The 27126-nt window shown below is 46.8% G+C and overlaps 1 long non-coding RNA gene across 1 annotated transcript in view; it reads left to right on the forward strand.

The window, feature by feature from the left end:
• The window catches only part of LOC134915108 (uncharacterized), a 38440-nt gene extending 12209 nt beyond the window's left edge, over positions 1–26231 (forward strand). The window contains exons 2-3 of the long non-coding RNA XR_010177388.1: positions 24019–24112; positions 24791–26231. This is a non-coding gene — a long non-coding RNA (uncharacterized LOC134915108). The remainder of the gene's footprint in view (positions 1–24018; positions 24113–24790) is intronic.
• The last annotated feature ends 895 nt before the right edge of the window (positions 26232–27126 follow it).

The following is a 27126-nucleotide window of genomic DNA, read 5'->3' on the forward strand; positions in this document are numbered from 1 at the left end:
TTCGGGCGTCCGTCTTCAAAGACTCTGAGGCGCGCTGGGTACAGTAGTGCGAATTTGATCTTTGCCTCAAAGAGGTGTTTGCATATTGGGGCAAAGTCTTTGCGTTTCGCCGCCACTACAGCTGAGAAGTCCTGAAAGATGAGAAGGCGTTCTCCGTTGATCGACAAATTGGCTGTTTTTCGGTATTGGTCTAGGAGTCTCGCTTTATCTGCGTAATTTAAGATCCTCATGATGACCGGACGTGGGCGGCCTGATGGGTTTTTCCGTTCCGGGCCTAATCTGTGTGCTCTTTCGATGATCAGGGGAGATCCCTTGAGGTTCATGGACAGTTGTTCTGGGATGGCTAGCGAGAGGAGATCCAAGAGTTCGTGGCCTTTTACGGATTCGGGGATACCGATGACTCGTAGGTTGTTTCGTTGGCTACGATTTTCCAGGTCATCGAGCTTATCCGAGAGATCCGCGACTTCGAGTTGTTTCGCCTGTAGGGATCTTTGAGCTTCAGTCAGGTCATCCTCTAGGGCCGAGATCCTTTGCTCTGCCTCATCAAGGCGACTGGAGTGTTGGGTTAATAGAGTTGATGATGATTCGATAGCCTCCTTTATGCCCGCTAGTTTCTCGTCGAGAAGAGGGCCTAGTACCGCCAGTAGGTCTTTATGCTTCATTTTGGGTTGTTTAGCAGGCGGTTTAGATTTGCGGGAGCTTCTGGAATGCGAGCGTGTAGTAGAGTGATCAGAGTCCGATGTGTCTATTTCCGGGGTGTCCTCTCGGGCTTGTTGATCAGTCCCTGCGGGCATTACGGGTAGAGGTATCAAGAATTTTTCCATGCAGGATCGCCCAGAGGGGGAGGTTAAGGCTAAAAACACTAGGTGCTTAGGTAGTAAATGATGTAATGGGTCTCATGTGCTAGGTGGTCATTTATTGCAGGTCTTCATTTAGTGCGTTGCAGGTGTTCATCGAATATGGCATCTAGCGCACTACAGCAGAGATCAGGGTGAGGGGGGCACGGGTATCTCTTGACAGATGTTGAGGAGGTTGTCAGAGGTATGGATGAGAGTTGTAGTGGGCTTAATTTTTGATATCAACAGCCGCCGTGAAATTAGGTGTCACTATTCAGGCGTGTTGTAGGGTCTATGTACGCCGTCGGTCCTCCCTCGGTGCAGCGGGTTGGTGTCTGCGGCTTCGGTCTCTCAGAGGTGAGGTACCGGTGATGGTGCTGGGTGTCTTGCCGCGGCCTCCAAAAGTTCTCTAGGGCGGCGGGACTTCCGGGTGTCCGATGTGACAATGGGCAAAGCAAGGCCCCGGTTCTTGTCCGGTGACCGGGCCGCTTTGGGGTCGGGCGCCACCAGCCAGGCGGTCAGCAGGGTCTGTGGATGTTGTTAGGGAGACGCGGTGGTCATCGTCATAGGCCTCCCTCCGATCCAGCGGGCCGACGCCCGCGGCCCCAGTCCCACGCTGATAAGGGTGTGAGAGATAATGCCGGGGGTCTCTTCACGATCTCCAAAAGTCCGGCAGGGAGGCGGGCGTCGGCGGGGTCGCCGGGCGTCCGGCGTGGCAGTGACCGAAATGGAGGCCCCGGCTTTTACTGGGCCGCAATCAGCGGGAGCGTCCTCGCTGTTCTCTGACCTCTGCGGCCCGCGGTGCTGCGGGGTATCGTTCGTGGCCCTGGCCCTTTCGTGCTGGGGCGTCAGTGATGGTGCCGAGAATCCCACCGCGGTTCCCGGAGATCTGGCAGGGAGGCGGGTGTCGGCTGAGTCCCCGGACCTCCGGCGCGGCAGCCGCCGAAATCGAGGCCCCGGCTTTCACCTTGTGAATGGGCCGCAATCCGCGGGAGCGTCCACGTTGCTCCCCGACTCCGCGGTCCAGGTCTGGCGAAAGCGGGGTGTTGAGGGAGATCTGGCAAGGGTACAGGTGTCGGCCGAGTCCCCGGACTTCCGGTGCGGCAGCCGCCGAAATCGAGGCCCCGGCTTTGACTCTGTGACTGGGCCGCAATCTGCGGGAGCGTCCACGTTGCTCCCCGACTCCGCGGTCCGGGTCTGGTGAAAGCGGGGTGTTGAGGGGAGGGTTGGTGAATGGGGGTGATGGTAAGGAGCAGGTCTAGGCAGTTTTTAGATGTTGTAAAGCAGGAGCTCTCTCAGGCTGCGACTGCTCTCCTCCTGTGCCAGGCCACGCCCCCTAAATACTTTGTTCTTAACATAGTTGAATGTGCTGACAACAAAATCACACAAAAATTATCAATGGAAATCAAATTTATTAACCCATGGAGGTCTAGATTTGGAGTCACCCTCAAAATTAAAGTGGAAAAACACACTACAGGCTGCTCCAACTTTGATGTAATGTCCTTAAAACAAGTCAAAATGAGGCTCAGTAGTGTGTGTGGCCTCAACGTGCCTGTGTGACCTCCCTACAACGCCTGGGCATGCTCCTGATGAGGTGGCGGATGGTCTCCTGAGGGATCTCCTCCCAGACCTGGACTAAAGAATCTGCCAACTCCTGGACAGTCTGTGGTGCAACGTAGCGTTGGTGGATGGAGCAAGACATGATGTCCCAGATGTGCTCAATTGGATTCAGGTCTGGGGAACAGGCGGGCCAGTCCATAGCATAAATGCCTTCGTCTTGCAGGAACTGCTGACACACTCCAGCCACATGAGGTCTAGCATTGTCTTGCATTAGGAGGAACCCAGGGCCAACCGCACCAGCATATGGTCTCACCAGGGGTCTGAGGATCTCATCTCAGTACCTAATGGCAGTCAGGCTACCTCTGGCGAGCACATGGAGGGCTGTGCGGCCCTCCAAAGAAATGCCACCCCACACCATTACTGACCCACTGCCAAACCGGTCATGCTGCAGGATGTTGCAGGCAGCAGAACATTCTCCTTGGCGTCTCCAGACCTCCAGACTCTGTCACGTCTGTCACATGTGCTCAGTGAGAACCTGCTTTCATCTGTGAAGAGCACAGGGCGCCAGTGGCGAATTTGCCAATCTTGGTGTTCTCTGGCAAATGCCAAACGTCCTGCATGGTGTTGGGCTGTAAGCACAAACCCTACCTGTGGACGTCGGGCCCTCATACCACCCTCATGGAGTCTGTTTCTGATCGTTTGAGTAGACACATGCACATTTGTGGCTTGCTGGAGGTCATTTTGCAGGGCTCTGGCAGTGCTCCTCTTGTTCCTCCTTGCACAAAGGCGGAGGTAGCGGTCCTGCTGCTGGGTTGTTGCCCTCCTACGGCCTCCTCCACATCTCCTGATGTACTGGCCTGTCTCCTGGTAGCGCCTCCATGCTCTGGACACTACGCTGACAGACACAACAAACCTTCTTGCCACAGCTCGCGTTGATGTGCCATCCTGGATGAGCTGCACTACCTGAGCCACTTGTGTGGGTTGTAGGGAGGTCATACAGGCACGTGGAGGCCACACACACTACTCAGCCTCATTTTGACTTGTTTTAAGGACATTACATCAAAGTTGGATCAGCCTGTAGTGTGTTTTTCCACTTTAATATATATATATATACACACACACATGTATTTTTATATTATATATATTTATATTATATATATATTTATTTATAGTATAAAGAACTTGTCGCACACATCTCAAATGATCTCGGAGTGCCAGCACATAATCAGATAGACACAGTTCGTAACAATGAGCCTGTACATCCAAATAATAATGCAAAAAAGTGAATGATGTTTATAAAAAGAGGTAGCAGCATGACATAATACACAAAGTGCATAAATCCAGAGCCAGGACATCAAAAATCATAGAAGCCTGCAAGGGTGGTCAGTATTAGGGCTCCAGAGAACATCACCATAGCGTCAACAGCCGTTTCGGTGCCCCGTGAGCAGTCCTGGATGAAGGTGCTCACGGGGCACCGAAACGGCTGTTGATGCTATGCTGATGTTCTCTGGAGCCCTAATACTGACCACCCTTGCAGGCTTCTATGATTTTTGATGTCCTGGCTCTGGATCTATGCACTTTGTGTATTATGACATGCTGCTACCTCTTTTTATATACATCATTCACTTTTTTGCATTATTATTTGGATGTGTGGGCTCTTTGTTAAGAACTATATTTTTATATGTATATATATATATATATATATATATATATATATATATATATATATATAACACAAAACAAAAAAGAGTGAATAATATGACCACAAAAAAGTGAATCTTGCTGGTCTGATACAATGTTACTATTACTGAATATATTGATTACAGGCAGCGTCTATAGTAAAGCCCAGTAAGTTAGATACTAAATGATAGGATATGTAGTAACACTACCAAGTGACAAGTAAAATTGCTAGGATTTTAATTAATATCAATAGCAAATGCATTTGTCCTTGTCCTTTGGGAGTTCCCTCACAGGGAAGAACTTTTTTGCCCCTGGATAGTTTAGTAATTGTTATCACTGTCCTTAATAACTACTTAACGATAAAGCATAACATTATTCTGACATTGATTTGGACTTGAAGGATAGCTATATTTGTATCCACAGGTGCGGAAGGCTTCAGTGCTATTTCACTGGTAACAAACAAGCTTTACAGGTGTTCATTATGTGCTGTTCCTCATCCTGGAAATGGCACTTTACCATTACATGTATGAAGAAAGTAAAATGACAGGGCACATGTCCTCGGAAAGAAAACTGCAATACAAATATATCAAACAGATTGTGTCTTTTATGCAGTTATGGCAATGTGGGTCTTAGAATTATCACAGTAGACCATGTGATGTGTATAAAATGCATTAGGGCAAAGTGTGTATGTTTTGGAGATAATCGTGTATTTATGAGACACTAAGTATATGACCGTAGAGCATTCTGTCTATCATTTTCTGTCTAAAACTGAAGAAGCTTTATCTTTCCTAACAGGATGTATTCTGTGAAAATATGCCTCACACTGCCCTTAAAATTTGTAGTAATCAGCACAGCCCACTGCAATCACATTTGCCAACCAAACCCGGTGGGTGTAAGAGTAGATGTCTTCATAGAAATTGATCTGACTCCCATGAAATCCAATTTTACAGAGTGAGTACAGAGAGAACACAGAACAAACCAGACCATAAATTATTTAAGGCTCAGCACTGCAGCCCAAGTGTCCAGATGTTCGCTCCCAGCTTCTCAGTGTAGAATTATCACAAGTAAAGGCACATGAACTTTTATCTGTGACCTCCTCCCCAGCTTGTCAGAGCAGTTTCTCAGCCCTAATTGCTAATACTGTGCACATTACAATTACAGGTTGAGTATCCCATATCCAAATATTCCGAAATACGGAATATTCCGAAATACGGACTTTTTTGAGTGAGAGTGAGATAGTGAAACCTTTGTTTTTTGATGGCTCAATGTACACAAACTTTGTTTAATACACAAAGTTGTTACAAATATTGTATTAAATGACCTTCAGGCTGTGTGTATAAGGTGTATATGAAACATAAATGAATTGTGTGAATGTAGACACACTTTGTTTAATGCACAAAGTTATAAAAAATATTGGCTAAAATGACCTTCAGGCTGTGTGTATAAGGTGTATATGTAACATAAATGCATCCTGTGCTTAGATTTAGGTCCCATCACCATGATATCTCATTATGGTATGCAATTATTCCAAAATACGGAAAAATCCGATATCCAAAATACCTCTGGTCCCAAGCATTTTGGATAAGGGATACTCAACCTGTATAGAACATCACATTATCACAACACTAATTAGAAATTTAGAACTGACCACCAGTAACAGTTTATTGTATTTTTAGTTTAGAATATTTAGATATTCAAGTAAAACCTCCCGAAAAGGATATTTATTAATGCTACATACAGTACATAGAAGATACAGTATTCAAGTTACATCCATTTGAAGGTCGTGGGGCATGGGAAGCTCAGGCCTCTGATGCTAGAGTTAAAGCTAATTTTGCAGCCCAAAGTGCCATGTGTGAGGAGAATCAGAGGCGGAACTTGTGAGTGATGGGCCCAGGTTCCAATAATATACTTCGGAGCACCTTCCCCTGTCCCTCCCTGAGTTCATAATATGCCACACGGTAGAGGGCCAAATAATAGGGACTGCATTCCAGTGACTGCCAAACAGTGCAGAGAGAAACCACGTACCATGTTTCCTGTAGGCAAATAGAGATTTTCACAGCCAGAAAAGGTAATATTAAATTCTAATATTAGAGAGTAATAATGCTGAATAAGGAATCTAGGGTTGTAACCCCAAGCTTAGTATATATTTTAAAACACGTTCCTTCCCTGTGAACTGCAGGCTAGTGACATCCTGTGCAGGAACGGACAGCCACTGAGAGATCAGCAGTGCAGCAAGTATAGTTAAACTCACTCTGAGGTTCCACAGAGGGTTACGGGGAAAGGCAGTGGGTGACAAGCACAAGATCCTGCAGTCAGACGTGATATTTGTTGAAAGTGGACATGTTCAGATCACAGAGCAGTGTCGGCAGACACTTATGGAAAGTGTGTGGAGCAGACACCTATGGGTGACGGGGGTGAGCATTGGTGTGAGAGACACCAATAGGCTGGAGAGAAGCAGACACCTATGGGCAGGGGTGAAGAGAGACAAATAAGGGTGGAGAGGATCTGACAAAGGACAAGAAACACTGGCATATTTATAATGGATGCAGTGGTTGCGGTGAACACAGGACCCCGGGATCCAGGGGGGCCAACACCTCACTCTATGCACCCATTATTTTTAATATTTACCCTCCAGAGTCCCATGGCGCAGCAACAGTGCTGCAGAAATCCCTGTGAAAATGGCACAGCACCATTTTCCCACTGTTTTGCGTATGCGCAGTAGGAACGTCACTGGGAGAATGGCTGCCACACCATTTTTCTAGAAAGCTGCGCATGTGCTCTAGACTCTGGGTTAGCATTAGAATCACCTAGGGACCCTAGTGCCCAGAGATACAGCGCTGCCAGCTAGAGAGGAGGGGTCACAGATGGATCCTGCACACGGGCCTCCCCCTCTCTAGAAATACCCCTGTCCAGAACATGTAGGGAAGATCTGAGTCTGGTGGACAATGCAAAAAGAGTAATCAGTTAGGGGAAGTCAGTGCAGGATAGGGTGGGCTGACTGCATGATGCCTGAGGTGGAGAACATGGGGGAGGAGGTCTACCTTAGTGGGGGCAGGGACACAGCAGCCTCTGCAATTTGAGCGAGACCCAGCTCCCTGTGCTTTCCTCAGTTTTGGCCTCTAATTCAGCTAGCTGTGAATCAGAGAGAATTTACAGCTGCTTGTGAACTGGAGGCAGCATGTGGCTGTGATCATCAGTGCAGATAGGTGGCAAGACACCCGTCAGTCCAGCTCACATTGTGGAACTGTAGTGTCGCAACGCTACAGATGTTAGCCCCACCTCCCTATAGTAAGGGGCAGGTCCCTCAGGCTGGTGGTCTGTGCATCAGTGAGCCTCTCAGTTCCCAGGGTTCCCAGTACAGTGACCCTGGATTGTATGTTCTTGTGGGTCTCCCCAGGTGATCCAGATCCTACAGTATCTGATAATAAAATTGGTGCGTGTATTTGATAATTTAGACTAAACTTCATCTAGACAGGGACTGATGTGAAGGTCTAAATATTGTGTGCAATATGAGGAGTTACATAAATAAAAGCGATTGGCTCCGCAGCATACATAAGTAGCCTTGCATAACCAACATAGACACCAGTCACACAAGAAGTAATATTTGGCTCAGATGCTGCGATCAGATGGTTGGAAGGAGCTCCAGTATTGGACAATGGAGGATCAGCTGATCCAAGATGTCAACGCACAGGTCTAGCTTTGGAGGGAACCTCTGGATTAGGCCTAAATACCAGGAAACAGACATCATAGAAGACAATGCTGAGACAGCGGGCAGCGGAAGCAGGCACAGTGCAGCGCCACTTAGAGACTGCGGCAGCTGCTGGAACTTCACCTGAGAACAGTGCCAGCTGAGCCCTGCTTGAACCAGGAGCGATGTGTGGAATCAACACAGACTGTGGAAACTTCACACTGGACTTCAAGCATCTTGGATTGTGTGCCTCTCCATTCTTACTCCATACTCTGGGACCTTGGTTTCCAGTCTGTGTTGATTTGGGGAGTCATGTTATCTGCTGGTTGTTACGCACACCAGTGCTAACAGGAGTATACTGGTGTATGAACAGAGAGGGAAGCGAAGCAAACAAACTCACAGACAGTATAACATAACATACACAGGAGGTGATGGAATAACTAATAAACACAAAGTGAACGGAGAAGCCCAAAGGCTCAGGAATTGGGTGTCTCCCTAGTGTCAGGAGTGCTCAGATGGAATAGAGCGGACAATGAAGCGATGTGTAGTGATTTCACATGTGGAGCACCTGAAATGATGTTGCTAAGAGCAACAGAAAAAACCCCAAAGGGTTACCAACGGGTGTGGGAATAAACTCCTTGGTCAGAGATAGAAATATAGACACAAGGAGAGTATCCACAATCCTAACCCCCACTTGCAGGGCACAGGTTCAGCTTACTGCCACTAAACTGACACCTGGACGCCCTGCACAGTGAGGGAGGATTAAGCAAGCAGGTCTGAGAGTACAGCCGCAAACCTGCTGGGTTCACAGAATAGCAAAAGAACCCCAGCAGGTCAAACAACTGACTCCAGTCTTACTGCTAGGTCCGGATTGGCAGAATGAAGTACCGAATCCCAAGGCCTATTCGCAGTAAGCAACAAGTAAATACAAAGTCACACAGTACTAGCTAACTCTCTGGAACTGACTAACAAACAAAGATTCAGCAGCATTTGCCTAGCCTGAGAGGATGGTTTATATAGCAGGTGCTGTCCACGCCCCACTCAGACCTCACAGACTGTGAGCACAAAACCAGCGCCGGATTCCCTGCCGTGCACAAAGCCTGTAACCACTACACAGTAAAAACCCGGACCGGAGTATCAGCTGCGCTCAGGTTACTTCGCTAACACTTGCCTCCCGGTTGCCATGGCGACGTGGCAGCACAGAGCAGGAGATCCTAACAGTACCCCCCCTCTGACGAGGGGTCAAAGAACCCCTACCACCGGGTTTATCGGGGAACTGCGAGAAGAAAGAGCGTATCAGTCTGGGGGCATGAAGATCACAACTGCGCACCCACGACCGCTCCTCCGGGCCATACCCCTTCCAGTGCACCAAAAATGACAGCCGACCCCGAACCATCTTGGAGTCAAGAACCCTTTCAACCACAAACTCCCTCTGACCCCGTATCAGAAGAGGAGAAGGTCTTCCACTGGAAGAAGGATTACTAACCGCCAGTTTTAAAAGGGAACAATGAAATGTTTTATTGATACCCAATGAACGGGGCAGATCTAACTGAAATGCCACCGGCTTGATAACCCTGGTGATCTTATAAGGGCCGATGAACCGGGGGCCTAACTTATGAGATGGCTGTCTCAACTTCAAATTCTTGGTGGACAACCAGACGAAGTCTCCTAATTTGAAGCTGCAGGGTCTCCGCTTATCAAAAACCCTTTTGGTCACTAAAGACACAGACACAAGGGCTTTCTTCACTTTCCTCCAAATACCCCTAAGGACCGAAACAACAGAGGAACCACCAGGCGTGAAATCCAGGGGGTCAAAAGAATTGGCCTTAGGATGATGCCCATACACACAAAGGAAGGGAGAGATCCCTGTAGCAGAGTGAGCCGCGTTGTTATAGGCAAACTCCGCCATGGACAGATGAGCAACCCAGTCAGTATGACACTTGGAGACATAACACCTGAGGAACTGCTCCAAGGACTGGTTCACCCTCTCAGTCTGCCCATTAGACTGTGGATGGTAGCCTGACGACAAGCTCACAGAAATCTGGAGATCAGAACAAAATGCCCTCCAGAATTTGGCCACAAACTGGGATCCACGGTCAGAGACCACATCAAGTGGCAACCCGTGGAGGCGCACAACATGCTGCATAAATTACTCAGACAGGCGTCTGGCCGATGGCAACCCAACCAGTGGAACGAAATGCGCCATCTTCGAAAACCTGTCAACGACAACCCAAATGGCTGTCATCCCCGAGGATTTGGGCAAGTCCACCACAAAATCCATGGAAATGTGGGTCCATGGCTTAGACGGAATAGAGAGTGGATGTAATGGGCCGACAGGAACCCCTCTAGGAGTTTTATTTCGGGCACAAACGTCACATGCCCGAACCCACTGATCCACATCCCTAGCCACCGAGGGCCACCACACCGCCCTAGACAGCAACTCCCGAGTTCTGGCAATACCCGGATGCCCTGCCGACCTCTTGGCATGGAATTCCAGGAACACTCGCTGTCTTAACCTAGGAGGCACAAACAAGAGACCTACCGGAAGGTCTGGAGGAGCCTGCTCCTGTGCTCTAAGGACTAATGACAAGAGGTCCTGAGTAATGCCCACTTTAATACATGATGGGGACACAATGGGCAATGGCTCCTCGGTGGTCTCTTGAACTGGAGCAAAACTCTGCGAGAGCGCATCAGCCTTGATGTTTTTTGACCCAGGGCGATATGTTATCAAAAAATTAAAGCGAGCAAAAAACAAAGCCCATCGTGCCTGCCTGGCATTGAGCCGCTTCGCTGACTCTAAATATGCCAGATTCTTATGGTCGGTGAGAATTGAGACCACAAACTTAGCCCCCTCAAGCCAGTGTCTCCACTCCCCGAGTGCATCCTTTATAGCCAACAATTCCCGGTTACCCACATCATAATTCATCTCGGCAGACGAAAATTTACGGGAAAAGTAAGCACAGGGATGAAGGCGATTATCAGACACCCCCATCTGAGAGAGCACTGCCCCAATACCTATCTCAGAGGCATCCACTTCTACCACAAAAGAACGCTCTGGATCTGGGTGTCGCAGCAACTTGGCCGAGACAAATGCCCTTTTGAGACGGGCAAAGGCCGCTTTGGCCTCACAAGACCAGTGAGCAACATCCGCCCCTTTCTTAGTGAGTGCCACCAAGGGGGCCACTATAGACGAAAATCCAGCGATAAACCGTCTATAAAAATTTGCAAAGCCCAGAAAACGCTGAAGCGCCTTCAAACTAGTGGGCTGCACCCAATCCAGGACTGCCTGTACCTTAGAACCCTCCATTTGGAAACCTTCTGAGGAGATAATATACCCTAGAAATGCGATTTGCTGGACTTCAAACTCGCACTTCTCCAGCTTTGCCCCAAGCTGGTGGTCTCTGAGTTTCTGGAGGACTAAGCGTACATGCTTCCGATGTTCCTCCAGGGAATGAAAGAAGATTAGGATGTCATCTAGATAAACAACTAAGAATCTATCCAAATATTCCCTGAGCACATCGTTCATGAATTACTGGAAGACTGCCGGGGCATTAGAGAGCCCAAAAGGCATCACCAAATATTCATAATGCCCTGAGTGGGTATTAAAGGCAGTCTTCCATTCATCCCCCTCTCTTATTCGGATTAGATTGTAAGCACCGCGTAGGTCAATCTTAGAAAAAATGGTGGCTGTACGAAGCTGGTCAAACAAAACCGAAATGAGAGGCAGTGGGTACGAGTTTTTAATCGTGATATGGTTCAATTCCCTGAAGTCGATGCAGGGTCGCAACGAACCGTCCTTTTTACCCACGAAAAAGAACCCCGACCCAACTGGGGACTGTGAGGGTCTGATAAATCCCTTAGCCAAGTTCTCCTGAATGTACTCTGCCATAGCCTGAGTCTCAGGACGTGACAGGGAGTACAACCTGCTCTTGGGAAGCTTAGCATCTGGCAACAAATCAATGGCACAGTCATAGGGGCGATGGGGAGGTAGTACCTCCGCAACTTTTTTGGAGAACACATCCGCAAAATCTGCATAACATCCTGGCAATCCTGGCAAACTTAGCTGCGAGAGCCTGACTGGAAGGCTCAAGCAACTCCTGAAACAATCACTACCCCAACTAAGAATCTCCCCAGAGACCCAGTCAAATTGAGGGTTATGGGCCCTTAACCAGGGTAACCCCAAAACAAATGGGGCAAAAGAACAGACAGTCACATAAAAAGACAATTTTTCAGAGTGTGTGGCTCCAATAAACAAAGGAATTTGGCTGGTGCAGGAGGTAATTTTACCCTGGGACAATGGTTCCCCGTTTAACCCACAGATCTCAATCTCTGATGCCAAAGGTACTGAGGGAAGAGTGTTCCAGGGCGAATTGACGGTCCATGAAAACCCCATCGGCCCCACTGTCAACAAAGGCCTCAGTCTTGACAGTTTGACCGAGGATCTCCAAAGTCACCGGAATGAGAAAAGTATTTTTGGGAAATTCTGACTTCCGGCCTGACAGGATATTTCCCATCACCCTCAGGCCCTGAAGTTTTCCGTTTTTTTCTGGGCATGATACTACAACATGACCTTTATTCCCACAGTACAAATACAAACCCTGCTGTCTCCTCCGCGTCTTCTCACGCGAGGAGAGGCGGGTAGCCCCATCCTGCATAGGCTCCTCGGAATATTCCTCAGAGTCTGAGGTTCCCTTGGGGAAAAAGGAAACTGCGGTCTCCCTTTTAAGCCTACGCTCTCTCAGCCGTCTATCCACACGGATGGATAACTGCATGAGCTGATCTAAGCTATCAGGCGAGGGATATTGTACCAGTTGGTCCTTTATCTGGTCAGAAAGGCCCCTTCGGTACTGGTTTCTCAGGGCTGGGTCATTCCACTGGGTATCATGAGCCACCCTCCGAAACTCCGTACTATAAACCTCAGCTGACCGTCGCCCTTGCTTAAGAACCGTAATCTGAGTCTCGGCTGAAGCCATCTTGTCAGGGTCATCATACAAAATGCCCAGTGCCGTAAAAAAAGCATCAACACTTTTAAGCGACGGACAGTCAGGCTGTAACCCATATGCCCAGACCTGTGGGTCTCCTTGTAGCAAGGAAATCACCATGCCCACCCACTGAATCTCCGACTGGGGCCTAAGCCTGAAATATAGCTTACAGCTCTCCTTGAAACAAAAGAACTGCGAGCGATCTCCAGAAAAACGATCCGGGAGATTTACTTTCGGCTCTTTAACCCCTGAACTTGCCGCTGCTGCTGCGGGAGCTCCGCTAGCGGCCTGCGGGGTGTTCATTTTAATGGACATCTCATTAAATTGTCGAGTCAGGACCTGCACCTGATCGACCACCTGTTGCAAAATATTTTGAGGGGTATGCTCCATATTCCCACAAAATTTCAACAGGAGTAGGGCTGCTGAATATGTTACGCACACCAGTGCTAACAGGAGTATAGCGGTGTATGAACAGAGAGGGAAGCGAAGCAAACGAACTCACAGACAGTATAACATAACATACACAGGAGGTGATGGAATAACTAATAAACACAAAGTGAACGGAGAAGCCCAAAGGCTCAGGAATTGGGTGTCTCCCTAGTGTCAGGAATGCTCAGATGGAATAGAGCGGACAATGAAGCGATGTGTAGTGATTTCACATGTGGAGCACCTGAAATGATGTTGCTAAGAGCAACAGAAAAAACCCCAAAGGGTTACCAACGGGTGTGGGAATAAACTCCTTGGTCAGAGATAGAAATATAGACACAAGGAGAGTATCCACAATCCTAACCCCCACTTGCAGGGCACAGGTTCAGCTTACTGCCACTAAACTGACACCTGGACGCCCTGCACAGTGAGGGAGGATTAAGCAAGCAGGTCTGAGAGTACAGCCGCAAACCTGCTGGGTTCACAGAATAGCAAAAGAACCGCAGCAGGTCAAACAACTGACTCCAGTCTTACTGCTAGGTCCGGATTGGCAGAATGAAGTACCGAATCCCAAGGCCTATTCGCAGTAAGCAACAAGTAAATACAAAGTCACACAGTACTAGCTAACTCTCTGGAACTGACTAACAAACAAAGATTCAGCAGCATTTGCCTAGCCTGAGAGGATGGTTTATATAGCAGGTGCTGTCCACGCCCCACTCAGACCTCACAGACTGTGAGCACAAAACCAGTGCCGGATTCCCTGCCGTGCACAGAGCCTGTAACCACTACACAGTAAAAACCCGGACCGGAGTATCAGCTGCGCTCAGGTTACTTCACTAACACTTGCCTCCCGGTTGCCATGGCGACGTGGCAGCACAGAGCAGGAGATCCTAACACTGGTGTTGGTCCACTGTGCTTTACTAAGTCCAGAGTCAACGCAGCTGTCTACCAGGACGTTTTAGAGAACTCCATTCTTCCTTCAGCAGACAAGCTTTATGGAGATGCTGACTTCATTTTCCAGCAGGACTTGGCACCTGCCCACACTGCCAAAAGTACCAAAACCTGGTTCAATGACCTTGGGATTACTGTGCTGGATTGGCTAGCAAACTCGCCTGACCTGAACCCCGCACAGAATCTATGGGGCATTGCCAAGAGAAAGATGAGAGACATGAGACCGAACAATGCAGAAGAGCTGAAGGTCGCTATTGAAGCATCCTAGTCTTCCATACCACCTAAGCAGTGCCACAGGCTGATAGAATCCATGCCACGCTGCATCGAGGCAGTAATTCATGCAAAAGGGGCCCAAACCAAGTAATGAGTACATATGCATGATTATACTGTACTTTTGGAGTTTTCTTAAGCTGTAAGCCACAGTCTTCAAAATTATAACAAATAAAGGCTTGAAATATCTCACTTTGCATGTAATGAGTCTATATATTAGTTTCACCATTTAATTTGAATTAATGAAATAAATGAAGTTTTGCACGATATTCTAATTTTCCGAGTTTCACCTGTACATTCTGTAGGTATTTACAGATCACAAACATAGATTCTAATGCTAATTGACAGAGATGTCTGCAAAGAAGATGTAGTTGTCTGACCGCCAGTCACTATATCGACGCCTGGATCCCAGCCGATTCAGAGCCAGATAGTCAGCATGCCGACTAACAGGGACTATTCCCACTCGTGGGTGTCCCGCGAGCCACCGAGCCCACTGCGTGGTTAGCGCAGTGAGCCCACAAGGGGCTTAGTTGTGCTCGCTGACCCCTGCTGGCAATCTAAACATAGGGATACAGGCATTGGTATGATGACTGGCGGGATCCCAAACGCTGGTCACCGGAAACCAAATCCTGCAAAGTTCACATTTTAGGATAACTGTGCTTTCAGTATGTTATGAATTTGCTTCAGGTAATAAAGAAATAACCCAAAAAGCCAGTAAAAATAGGTATTTAGGAAAGGGTACGTTCTTGAAGCCACTGGGTTATAAGGCAAATATAGTATTTCACAGGGAAGGACACATAAAACGGGATGTAGTCAAGAGACCACCGGTAACATTACCAGCACCCCCCAAATCCCGCCAACTAGCAGGGACTAGTCCATGACACCCATAGAGTGGAAACAGAACCTGTGGCAAACTCGTTGCACTCACCCCCCCCCCCCCCCCCATCCCATCCCATCCCGTCTGCATTCCGCGGCTGGGATCCCGACCGCCGGTGACCTATACCCATCCAATAAAACAGCACTTACATATATAATGTAGTATACACAGTGAGGCCTGGATACTCTGAGAGGTGCAAATTGACAGGGGTATCCACAAAAGGCACACTGTACGAGCAATGTGGACTGGGGAGTGTAAAGTGTACTCTTGTCATGAAGGAACTGGCACCAAAGACAGAGAAACCAGTTTTGTGTATAATGCAGTATTAGCATTGTATTATTAATGATGTAGTCTGATAGAGGAATCAGCAAAGAACACATACAGTAAATGGAAATGTGGCTTTAGGCTAAATTGTGCAGTAGGAGTATAGCACAGGAAGTATGCTGAAAAAAAGGGAAACTTATATGAACCCTAGACCGTAAAGTCAGGAGGCCCGAGCGTGGGAACCCACACATTGCAACTGACAGACGTTCAGAATACCGAATAAGCAAAGGACGCACAGGAAAATAGGGTCCCTGAAACATCATGTATAACCATATAGATCTCTGTCATTAAATGTATACGTGATACTGTAAAACATACTAATCATGGGGGTTGTAGTTTTAACTGACAAAAAAAGTACCTTACACATAGTCAGCTGGGAAGGTATAGTAACTGCTCTGGTTACCGCAGTGTTAAAGCAGATTATATAATACATGTCTAACAACATATGGCGGGTAGCACAAATACAGTGGAAATTACCTAGTTATACTGTATGTATAACTAAAGGTAAGTTAGGCATAAAGCAGGAAAGTAGTAAAAACACCAAACTTGTCTGCAGGAGTGCAGGCTTTTGTAGAAGATGGCCTCCCGAAGTTCACCAGATACCCTAGTGGACTGTCCAGTCAGAAAAGGCCACGTTTGGAAGGAGAGAAGCAGCATCAGTTAAGAGAGCATTGTATTGTTTAAATACAATACTCCAGTGGGACTGACACAGCCAGTCTTTGTTAATAAACACTGAACTTCTCAGCTATTTGCTCCTGATGGGGTACTGAGAGCGGCCCAAACACCAGTAAGGTTACTAGAGAGCTCTAAGGTTCTGCCCATTTACCAAACTTCCAAGGGTGCAAACGGAGGCGGTCTAAGGTACCCACAGAACTAACAGCCAGAGGGATATTTTACCAAAGGTATTGTTAAACAAGTTTGAACCTGGCCTTCGGTGGAAGACCACACTTCTGTCAGGGACCCCCTGAGACCTTATAAGAGCTTGCAAGGTGATCCAGCAGAGGGCACAAAGTGGGCTGAGAGAAAGACTGTGCAATGATTGGGGAAGCTCACGCTATATTTGTGGCTTCAACGCTTTGGATGGAAGATCCTCAAATACATATAGTTTCAAACTAACAGGGGCCTTTGTGGCCACAAAAGAGTAGGTACGTTAGAAGACTGTAAAATATCTATAGTAAACACAATGAAATTGTATGACACTGGGATTACACTGATAATCAGAACCTATAAAATAGCTTCCTGCATAGAGAGAAGTTCAGTTTGCACAAGAAAAAACAATGTTTCCATACACAGCAGCAATGACATAGGTGAGGTAGGGACAGAGATACTATAACCAGGAACCAGACTGCTAGGTATACTGTAGGTTTTCTGGGAGGATTTGAACTCAACATGAAATTAAGGTCGGACGTGGGATTAAAATCAGTGACACTTCAAGTCATGGCAGGCATAGGAATTGAGCTTGTGGTCACACAGATCAGTACTGGACATGTAATATGCAGAACCACCATTCAGACATGCCAATTAGTTTTAACTGGCCAGTATAATAGGAAATGTACAGGTTGCTGTAACAGTCCGTAAACATTAAAATGGCTGCCAAATGAGAAGAGTGAAAGGAGCTTTTGTGGGCTGCCTTATGGCAAGGAGTGTGCCAAAAGGGTGGTTGGTAGAGGAGAGGAACAGAAAAAAAAGTAAAAGAAAAGAAAAATGGAACCAGCTGCAGGAGTAGATAATAATACATGCCCAGATCCATTGGAAACCAAAATGAATCTGGAGGCTGGAGGCAAATGGTGGGGTATCAGAACTTAACCTTTTGGTGCCCAGACTCCTCCACCTCCACCTATACCCAATGTATTCCAGTGCCCCCCATAGATGAGAGGAATTGAGGCCAACAGATGCTGCCAAATACAAAAAGAAGTACCTAGCTCCCAAAATCCTCAAACAAATGGGATCTGAAGTTCATGGAAATATCCTGTAAAGCTTTATTGGTGTTTTATTGATATGTTTTGTACAAAACTCTTAATTTCTCTGACGTCCTAAGTGGATGCTGGGACTCCGTAAGGACCATGGGGAATAGCGGCTCCGCAGGAGACTGGGCACAACTAAAAGAAAGCTTAGACTACTGGTGTGCACTGGCTCCTCCCACTATGACCCTCCTCCAGACTTCAGTTAGAATCTTGTGCCCGGCTGAGCTGGATGCACACTAGGGGCTCTCCTGAGCTCCTAGAAAGAAAGTATATTTTAGGTTTTTTATTTTACAGTGAGATCTGCTGGCAACAGACTCACTGCAGCGAGGGACTAAGGGGAGAAGAAGCGAACCTACCTAACTGGTGGTAGTTTGGGCTTCTTAGGCTACTGGACACCATTAGCTCCAGAGGGATCGACCGCAGGACCCGACCTTGGTGTTCGTTCCCGGAGCCGCGCCGCCGGCCCCCTTACAGAGCCAGAAGCAAGAAGTGTTCCGGAAAATCGGCGGCAGAAGACTTCTGTCTTCAACAAGGTAGCACACAGCACTGCAGCTGTGTGCCATTGCTCCTCATGCACACCTCACACTCCGGTCACTGATGGGTGCAGGGTGCTGGGGGGGGGGGGCCCTGGCTATCCTGAAGTCTATATATACACATACTGAGACCAGCTATTGCTTCAGCATGGATGTGCAGTGCTGCAGCTGCGTGGTCAGATTCCCTGTCGGAAAGTATTGATACCCTAGACAGGGACACTATATTGCTAACCGTAGAGCATATTAAAGACGCACTTTTATACATGAGGGATGCACAGAGGGATATTTGCCGGATGGCATCTAAAATAAGTGCAATGTCCATTTCTGCCAGGAGAGGGTTATGGACTCAGCAGTGGACAGGAGATGCAGATTCTAAAAGGCACATGGAAGTTCTGCCTTATAAGGGTGAGGAGTTGTTCGGGGATGGTCTCTCGGACCTAGTTTCCACAGCAACAGCTGGGAAGTCTACATTTTTACCCCATGTTCCCTCACAGCCAAAGAAAGCACCGTATTATCAGGTACAGTCCTTTCGTCCCAATAGGGGCAAGCGGGTTAGGGGCGTGTCCTTTCTGCCCAGAGGCAGAGGTAGAGGGAAAAAGCTGCAGCATACAGCCAGTTCCCAGGAGCAAAAGTCCTCCCCCGCTTCCTCTAAGTCCACAGCATGACGCTGGGGCTCCACAGGTGGAGCCAGGTATGGTGGGGGCCCGTCTCAAATATTTCAGCAATCAGTGGGCTCGCTCACGGGTGGATCCCTGGATCTTTCAAGTAGTATCTCAGGGGTACAAGCTGGAATTCGAGACGTCTCCCCCCCCGCTGTTTCCTCAAATCTGCCTTACCAACCACTCCCTCAGGCAGGGAGGCAGTGTTACAGGCAATTCACAAGCTGTATTCACAACAGGTGATTGTAAAGGTGCCCCTACTTCAACAGGGACGGGGTTACTATTCCACAATGTTTGTGGTACCGAAACCGGACGGTTCGGTGAGACCCATTTTAAATTTGAAATCCTTGAACACATATATAAAAAAATTCAAGTTCAAGATGGAATCGCTCAGGGCGGTTATTGCAAGCCTGGACGAGGGAAATTACATGGTATCACTGGACATCAAGGATGCTTTCCTGCATGTCCCCATTTACCATCCTCACCAGGAGTACCTCAGATTTGTGGTACAGGATTGTCATTACCAATTCCAGACGTTGCCGTTCGGTCTATCCACGGCTCCGAGGGTCTTTACCAAGGTAATGGCCGAAATGATGATACTCCTTCGAAAGAAGGGAGTTTTAATTATCCCGTACTTGGACGATCTCCTAATAAAGGCGAGGTCCAGGGAGCAGTTGTTGGTCGGGGTAGCACTATCTCGGGAGGTGCTACAACAGCACGGCTGGATTCTAAATATTCCAAAGTCACAGCTGGTCCCTACGACACGTCTACTGTTCCTGGGGATGGTTCTGGACACAGAACAGAAAAAAGTGTTTCTCCAGGAGGAGAAGGCCAAGGAGCTGTCATCTCTAGTCAGAGGCCTCCTAAAACCAAAACAGGTGTCGGTGCATCACTGCACGCGGATCCTAGGAAAGATGGTAGCTTCCTACGAAGCAATTCCATTCGGCAGGTTCCATGCAAGAACCTTTCAGTGGGATCTGTTGGACAAGTGGTCCGGATCGCATCTTCAGATGCATCGGCTGATAACCCTGTCTCCAAGGACCAGGGTGTCTCTGCTGTGGTGGCTGCAGAGTGCTCATCTTCAAGAGGGCCGCAGATTCGGCATACAGGACTGGGTCCTGGTGACCACGGATGCCAGCCTTCGAGGCTGGGGGGCAGTCACACAGGGAAGAAACTTCCAAGGACTATGGTCAAGTCAGGAGACTTCCCTGCACATAAATATTCTGGAACTAAGGGCCATTTACAATGCCCTAACTCAGGCAAAACCCCTGCTTCAAAACCAGCCGGTACTGATCCAGTCAGACAACATCACGGCAGCCCATGTAAACCGACAGGGCGGCACGAGAAGCAGGACGGCGATGGCAGAAGCCACAAGGATTCTCAGATGGGCGGAAAATCACGTGTTAGCACTGTCAGCAGTGTTCATTCCGGGAGTGGACAACTGGGAAGCAGACTTCCTCAGCAGGCACGACCTCCACCCGGGAGAGTGGGGACTTCATCCAGAAGTCTTCCAACTGATTGTAAACCGTTGGGAAAGGCCACAGGTGGACATGATGGCGTCCCGCCTAAACAAAAAGCTAGAAAAGTATTGCGCCAGGTCAAGAGACCCGCAGGCGATAGCTGTGGACGCTCTAGTGACACCGTGGGTGTACCGGCCGGTTTATGTGTTCCCTCCTCTTCCTCTCATACCAAAGGTACTGAGGATAATAAGGAGAAGAGGAGTAAGAACTATACTCATTGTTCCGGATTGGCCAAGAAGAGCTTGGTACCCGGATCTTCAAGAAATGATCTCAGAGGATCCATGGCCTCTGCCGCTCAGACAGGACCTGCTGCAGCAGGGGCCCTGTCTGTTCCAAGACTTACCGCGGCTGCGTTTGACGGCATGGCGGTTGAACACCGGATCCTGAAGGAAAAGGGCATTCCGGAGGAAGTCATTCCTACGCTGATTAAAGCTAGGAAAGAAGTAACCGCAAACCATTATCACCGCATATGGCGAAAATATGTTGCGTGGTGTGAGGCCAGGAAGGCCCCAACGGAAGAATTTCAGCTGGGCCGTTTCCTGCACTTCCTACAGTCAGGGGTGACTATGGGCCTAAAATTGGGTTCCATTAAGGTCCAGATTTCGGCTCTATCGATTTTCTTCCAGAGAGAACTGGCTTCACTGCCTGAAGTTCAAACTTTTGTTAAGGGAGTGCTGCATATTCAGCCCCCTTTTGTGCCTCCAGTGGCACCTTGGGATCTCAACGTGGTGTTGGATTTCCTAAAGTCACATTGGTTTGAGCCACTTAAGACCGTGGAATTGAAATATCTCACGTGGAAAGTGGTCATGTTGTTGGCCTTGGCTTCGGCCAGGTGTGTATCAGAATTGGCGGCTTTGTCATGTAAAAGCCCTTATCTGATTTTCCATATGGATAGGGCAGAATTGAGGACTCGTCCCCAATTTCTCCCTAAGGTGGTATCAGCCTTTCATCTGAACCAACCTATCGTGGTGCCTGTGGCTACTAAAGACTTGGAGGCTTCCAAGTTGTTGGACGTAGTCCGGGCCCTGAAAATTTATGTTTCCAGGACAGCTGGAGTCAGAAAAACTGACTCGCTATTTATCCTGTATGCGCCCAACAAGTTGGGTGCACCTGCTTCAAAGCAGACTATTGCTCGCTGGATCTGTAGTACGATTCAGCTTGCACATTCTGCGGCTGGACTGCCGCATCCTAAATCAGTGAAAGCCCATTCCACGAGGAAGGTGGGCTCTTCTTGGGCGGCTGCCCGAGGGGTCTCGGCTCTTCAACTTTGCCGAGCAGCTACTTGGTCGGGGTCAAACACGTTTGCAAAATTCTATAAGTTTGACACCCTGGCTGAGGAGGACCTAGAGTTTGCCCATTCGGTGCTGCAGAGTCATCCGCACTCTCCCGCCCGTTTGGGAGCTTTGGTATAATCCCCATGGTCCTTACGGAGTCCCAGCATCCACTTAGGACGTCAGAGAAAATAAGAATTTACTCACCGGTAATTCTATTTCTCGTAGTCCGTAGTGGATGCTGGGCGCCCATCCCAAGTGCGGATTGTCTGCAATACTTGTATATAGTTATTGTTTAACTAAAGGGTTATTGTTGAGCCATCTGTTGAGAGGCTCAGTTGTTATCATGCTGTTAACTGGGTATTGTATCACGAGTTATACGGTGTGATTGGTGTGGCTGGTATGAGTCTTACCCAGGATTCAAAATCCTTCCTTATTGTGTCAGCTCTTCCGGGCACAGTATCCTAACTGAAGTCTGGAGGAGGGTCATAGTGGGAGGAGCCAGTGCACACCAGTAGTCTAAAGCTTTCTTTTAGTTGTGCCCAGTCTCCTGCGGAGCCGCTATTCCCCATGGTCCTTACGGAGTCCCAGCATCCACTACGGACTACGAGAAATAGAATTACCGGTGAGTAAATTCTTATTTTATATGTGTAAACCTTAAATTATACATAATATCCAAACTTCATAAACAGTTTTCCTTATTACAAACTACCAGAAAAACAGTGCTGTCTAATTTAGTATTTTTGTAAGCAATACTGTACCTGCAAGTTATATTTAATAAAAATTTAGCAAATTTCTCCTTGTTCTTTAACCATTTGGCTCTTTCGCTACAGCTACAGTAACAGATGAGGATATACATAAAGGCCCCACTTCAGATTACAGCCCACTAGTTTGGATCTTTCTCCACTCCGCTTTGATATGACCATTTAAATGGACATTTGGGGGGTCTTTTGGCTTCCCATAGACTTGGAGCATGATCTCATTACCATCAGGGCATTAGTGGCATAAATAAAATTTAAAAAAAGGACTCACTTAGAAAAACAAAGTGACTTTTTCTGGAATATTACAGAAAAGATTCCCAAGAATTGAAAAACATATGTAAAATTAAAATTCGGTCTGTATTTCCCCTTAAAAAAAAAAAAGCCACAAACTGTGTACCATAGTTTACAGTACTGTATATACCACCATGGTTCTTTTAAGTGATCTGCATGTCAAACAAAATGAGTCACTGTATGTAGCACAGATGTGAAGAGTAGTAACCATTTCCCCATCTGGAAATATTGCCATACTAATAAGGGTACATCTTTATCAGAAACAGTATTTGGGCTTATTTTATTTCTTTGCTCCAATGTATACAGTTAGTAATAGTAAACAATGACAGAGCAATAAAAAACAAAATTTGGGTAATATTTTTTTTCTCAGAATGTAAAATAGTACAATAAATATGAAAGGGCAGATTTCAAAAATAAAAGATGAACGTGTTCACAAAATCATATTGAAAACATACCGTAAACAATACATTTTTAAAATATAAACTTCTTAAAAATATCATAACCAATACACACAAAGCCAAAAGTTGCTCTTGCCATAGTGTAAAATAGGTAAATCCTTGGGAGTTTCAGCTGCTAGAATGTATAGCCATATAGTAGTGACAACGTGGTGAGCACCACCACTAGAAAAATGTGAAGTTGCTTCATAAAATGATACGGTTTTTTTTTTCTATAGATGTAATATTCAACAACCTAAAACAGGGGGAAGCAATATCCATAGGAACTCATGACTACATAACATAAGAGTACTATAAATTATGCTATAAACTACATGACTGGGCGTGCATCACTTTATCAGATTTCACAATGGATTTTTCTTTTTTTTTAACTTCACATATAAAAATAGTAAATACTGATAAGGGAGTCATTTCTTGGAAAAGGCACATATTTCACAGATAAGTGGAGGACATTTTACAGGTATCAAGAACAATCTCTCCAGTCGCAGAAATAGGATTCAGAATCAAAGGACATGCGCATATGGGGTCTAGAGGGGTGGTCTTCAGTGTGCCGCTGGCTGGGATCCCGGCCACCAGCATACCAACACATATTCTCCCTCTTGGGGCTCCACGACCTCCCGGGGGGTGGGGGGGAATAAATAGCATGGCGCGCATAGGGTGCCACCGTCCCCGCAATGGGCTCATTAGCGCTCGCCCAGCTGTTGGTATGCCGGTGGTCGGTATCCCGGCGCCGGTATGCTGGTCCCTGGGATCCTGGCCGCCGGCCACTCATACTACACGCGTCTAGAGTGTATCCAGGCACACCCTAATGTCAAACAGTCTCCATGCTTGTCAACAAGATCACGGATGCGGTCAGCATTCCAATGAAATGAAAGTGTCAGTCAGTGATTCACTCAATGTCTCACATGATATAGCAGTGCAGTGGCACCTTTCCCTTTACTATGTGCTCTAATTATCCCTGCCCTTGCAGGAGCGGAGGACGGAGAAGCGCTGGAAATCTAGTTCTATTTGGAATTAAAATAATTGAAGGTACTACTGTGCGCCACAACATGGACATAGTTACAGTAAGTGGGATGTATATTTAGAAAGTTTAATGGGGGATATGATGATATGAGGATAGGACTGTGAAAATAGTGCTGGACATACCCCCTCGGTGGTGCTAGGCATGCCCCTTAGTGCAGAGCATCCCTCTCTTGATTTCCTTGGGTGAACACATGTTGCTTTTTCATTGACATTTATTGTACAGCCTGTACTTTATGCAGAAGTGGTGAAAGTATGGATACGCATAGGACATGACTGTTATATTGATAATAGGCAAAATCAACAACCCCCATGTGAGATTTTGATTAAGAAGGTAAAGTTGGAACTTTGGGGCAGATGTATTAACCTGGAGAAGGCATAAGGAAGTGATAAACCAGTGATATGTGCAAGGTGGTAACCACACCAGCCAATCAGCTCCAATATGTAAATTAACAGTTAGGATCTGATTGGCTGGTGCCTTTATCACCTCGCACATATCACTGGTTTATCATTTCCTTATGCCTTCTCCAGGTTAATACATCTGCCCCTGTATTATTGTTATTTATTAACAATTGAAAAAAAATATATATATATTATTTTAAATAATGTGACGTGTTCTTGTCTATAGTCACACCTGCATGGTTTGATCAAATATTGTGCAAAAGAGGTTAAATGAATAATAAATTCTAAAATCATTTTTGATCATACATTTTTCATTTCAGCCGTTTGATCATGCTTGCGGTGAATGAATAGGAGAAATGAAGCCTGCTGTTTGCAATAACCCATACCACCCACTTATACCTGTGGCAGGGTTCAGCTGCAGGGAAGCTCATTATAGACTGCTCTGTTTACAAGCATTCAATACACCTTCTCCTGTGACCACAAGTGCTGGTTACTACCACGTGCAATCTAGTGTCACTGGAAGTTTCCCTAACATCAGTGTATTTAGCGTAGCAGCAAATCCTGGTCACTAAAACAAGAAAACCTTGATAAGCAGCCTCTTTACTGGTCAAACAGAACTTCTGCATGAAAAGACAATTCTGTATAAATGGTCTTTAACTAAAATTCAGATTGTTACCCTTTCACTGAAAAGCTGTGCTGTTTTCAAAACTGTATTTTAGTGCAAATGTTGTTCTTCCTTCTTCTTTGGAAAATATTCACTTAAAAGCACCAGTTTAGAAAACCCAGCTTGGAATAAACTGTCTTCATTTGAACATTTATTTCAAATGAACACCATTACTGTGATGAATTATATCTGTAACCAAATTGCTGAAAGTGGTCTTGACAGGGTGATCTTCAGGTGGCCGACTGTTGGGATCCCGGTGCCGGAATCCCGACAGCCGGCATACCGAAATTTCTTCTCCCTCGTGGGGGTCCACGACACCCCTGGAGGGAGAATAAATAGCGCGCCACCGTGCCCGCAGCGTGGCTAGCGCAGCAAGCCCGCAAGGGGCTCATTTGCGCTCGCCACACTGTCGGTATGCCGGCGGTCGGGCTCCCGGCGCCGGTATGCTGGTCGCTGGGAGCCCAACCGCCGGCATACCATACTACACCTGTTTTGACATATACATGATTGAGCAACATGTGACCTTTGTGGTCCATTGCCTCCTGGAGAATCTAGGGCAGTGATGGGAAACCTTGGCACTCCAGCTGTTGAACTACACATCCCAGCATGCCCTGCTACAGTTTTGCTATTTGGCCATGCTAAAACAGTAGCAGGGCATGCTTCCCCATCACTGCTCTAGGGGGTACATTTACTAAGGCGTCTAAAACAGATAAATGGTGGTGATGCCAATAGCAACCAATCAGGTTCTGTTTATCATTGAGCGGGAGATATTAATAAGTGGGACAATTCCTCCCAAGTATCGGGTGGTCTACATTGCAAAGATATGTAGCTTACAGCATAACAACCTTCGTAATCAAGAATGACCAACAAGAACAGAGATCAGAAGCAGCAGGATAATAATATAAATCCCCAGATGAGATAGTACAAGCTCTTATGTAGAATGAGTGGATGAAGGATTTTTAAACTCCCTGATCCGCTCACTTAATGAAACAATATGGTGACTGTAATATGCAATCTGGATTTTTTTTTCTTTTAAAGACATTGAAAACTCTAAATTGACATGGCCTACACATCTGACAAGGCACTTTAACATAATACCCATGTTTAATTTTGGCTATAAATTACAAATAAATCTATACTTTGAAAAGTGGATAAAGTTTATATTATTAATGTAATTTACAAGGGTCTTTTTTGTTATGCAGCAAGCATCAAAGATAAACATCAAATAGGAAAAACTTCTTAAATCCCTTAAAGAACAATTCAAAAATCTTTAAATACACACAGAAAGTGATGTACAGTATATTAAATGCTTGACTGTCTATTCCCTTTTAAAACAGAAGTAGAAATGTGTAGGAGTTGTTTAAATAGACTAGGGCCCTCATTCTGAGTTGATTGCTCGCTAGCAACTTTTTGCAGCGCTGCGATCAGATAGTCGCCGCCTATGGAGGAGTGTATTTTCGCTTTCCAAGTGTGCGAACGCTTTGGCAGCCGAGCGGCACAAAAAAGTTTTTTGCAGTTTGAGTAGCTCAGTCTTTTTGGTCCCGGAACTGACGTCAAAAGACGCCCACCCTGCAAACGCTTGGACATGCCTGCGTAATCCCAAACACTCCCAGAAAACGGTCAGTTGACAGCCATAAACGCCCTCTTTCTCTCAGTCACCTCGCGATCGGCTGTGCAAATGGATTCTTCGTTAAATCCTTCACCGATCCTCTTTGTACCCGTACAACGTACCTGCGCTTTGCGGTGCATACGCATGCGCAGTTTAGCCAAATTTTAACCTGATTGCAGCGCTGCAAAAAGTTGCTAGCGCGCGATCAACTCGGAATGAGGGCCTAGGTGTATAGTGGTCCAACGCGGTCATTAAGAGACATTTTTATAAACTAGGGTTGACGGAAACAACCCTGACAAATATTAGCTGCCACATATATTTTAAAGAATAGTTTACAATAATTTACAACTTTTCAGAAAGGAACATGAGGCAGATGGATGAAC

The sequence above is a fragment of the Pseudophryne corroboree genome, chromosome 1 (assembly GCF_028390025.1).
Source record: "Pseudophryne corroboree isolate aPseCor3 chromosome 1, aPseCor3.hap2, whole genome shotgun sequence".
Taxonomy (NCBI): Eukaryota; Metazoa; Chordata; class Amphibia; order Anura; family Myobatrachidae; genus Pseudophryne; species Pseudophryne corroboree.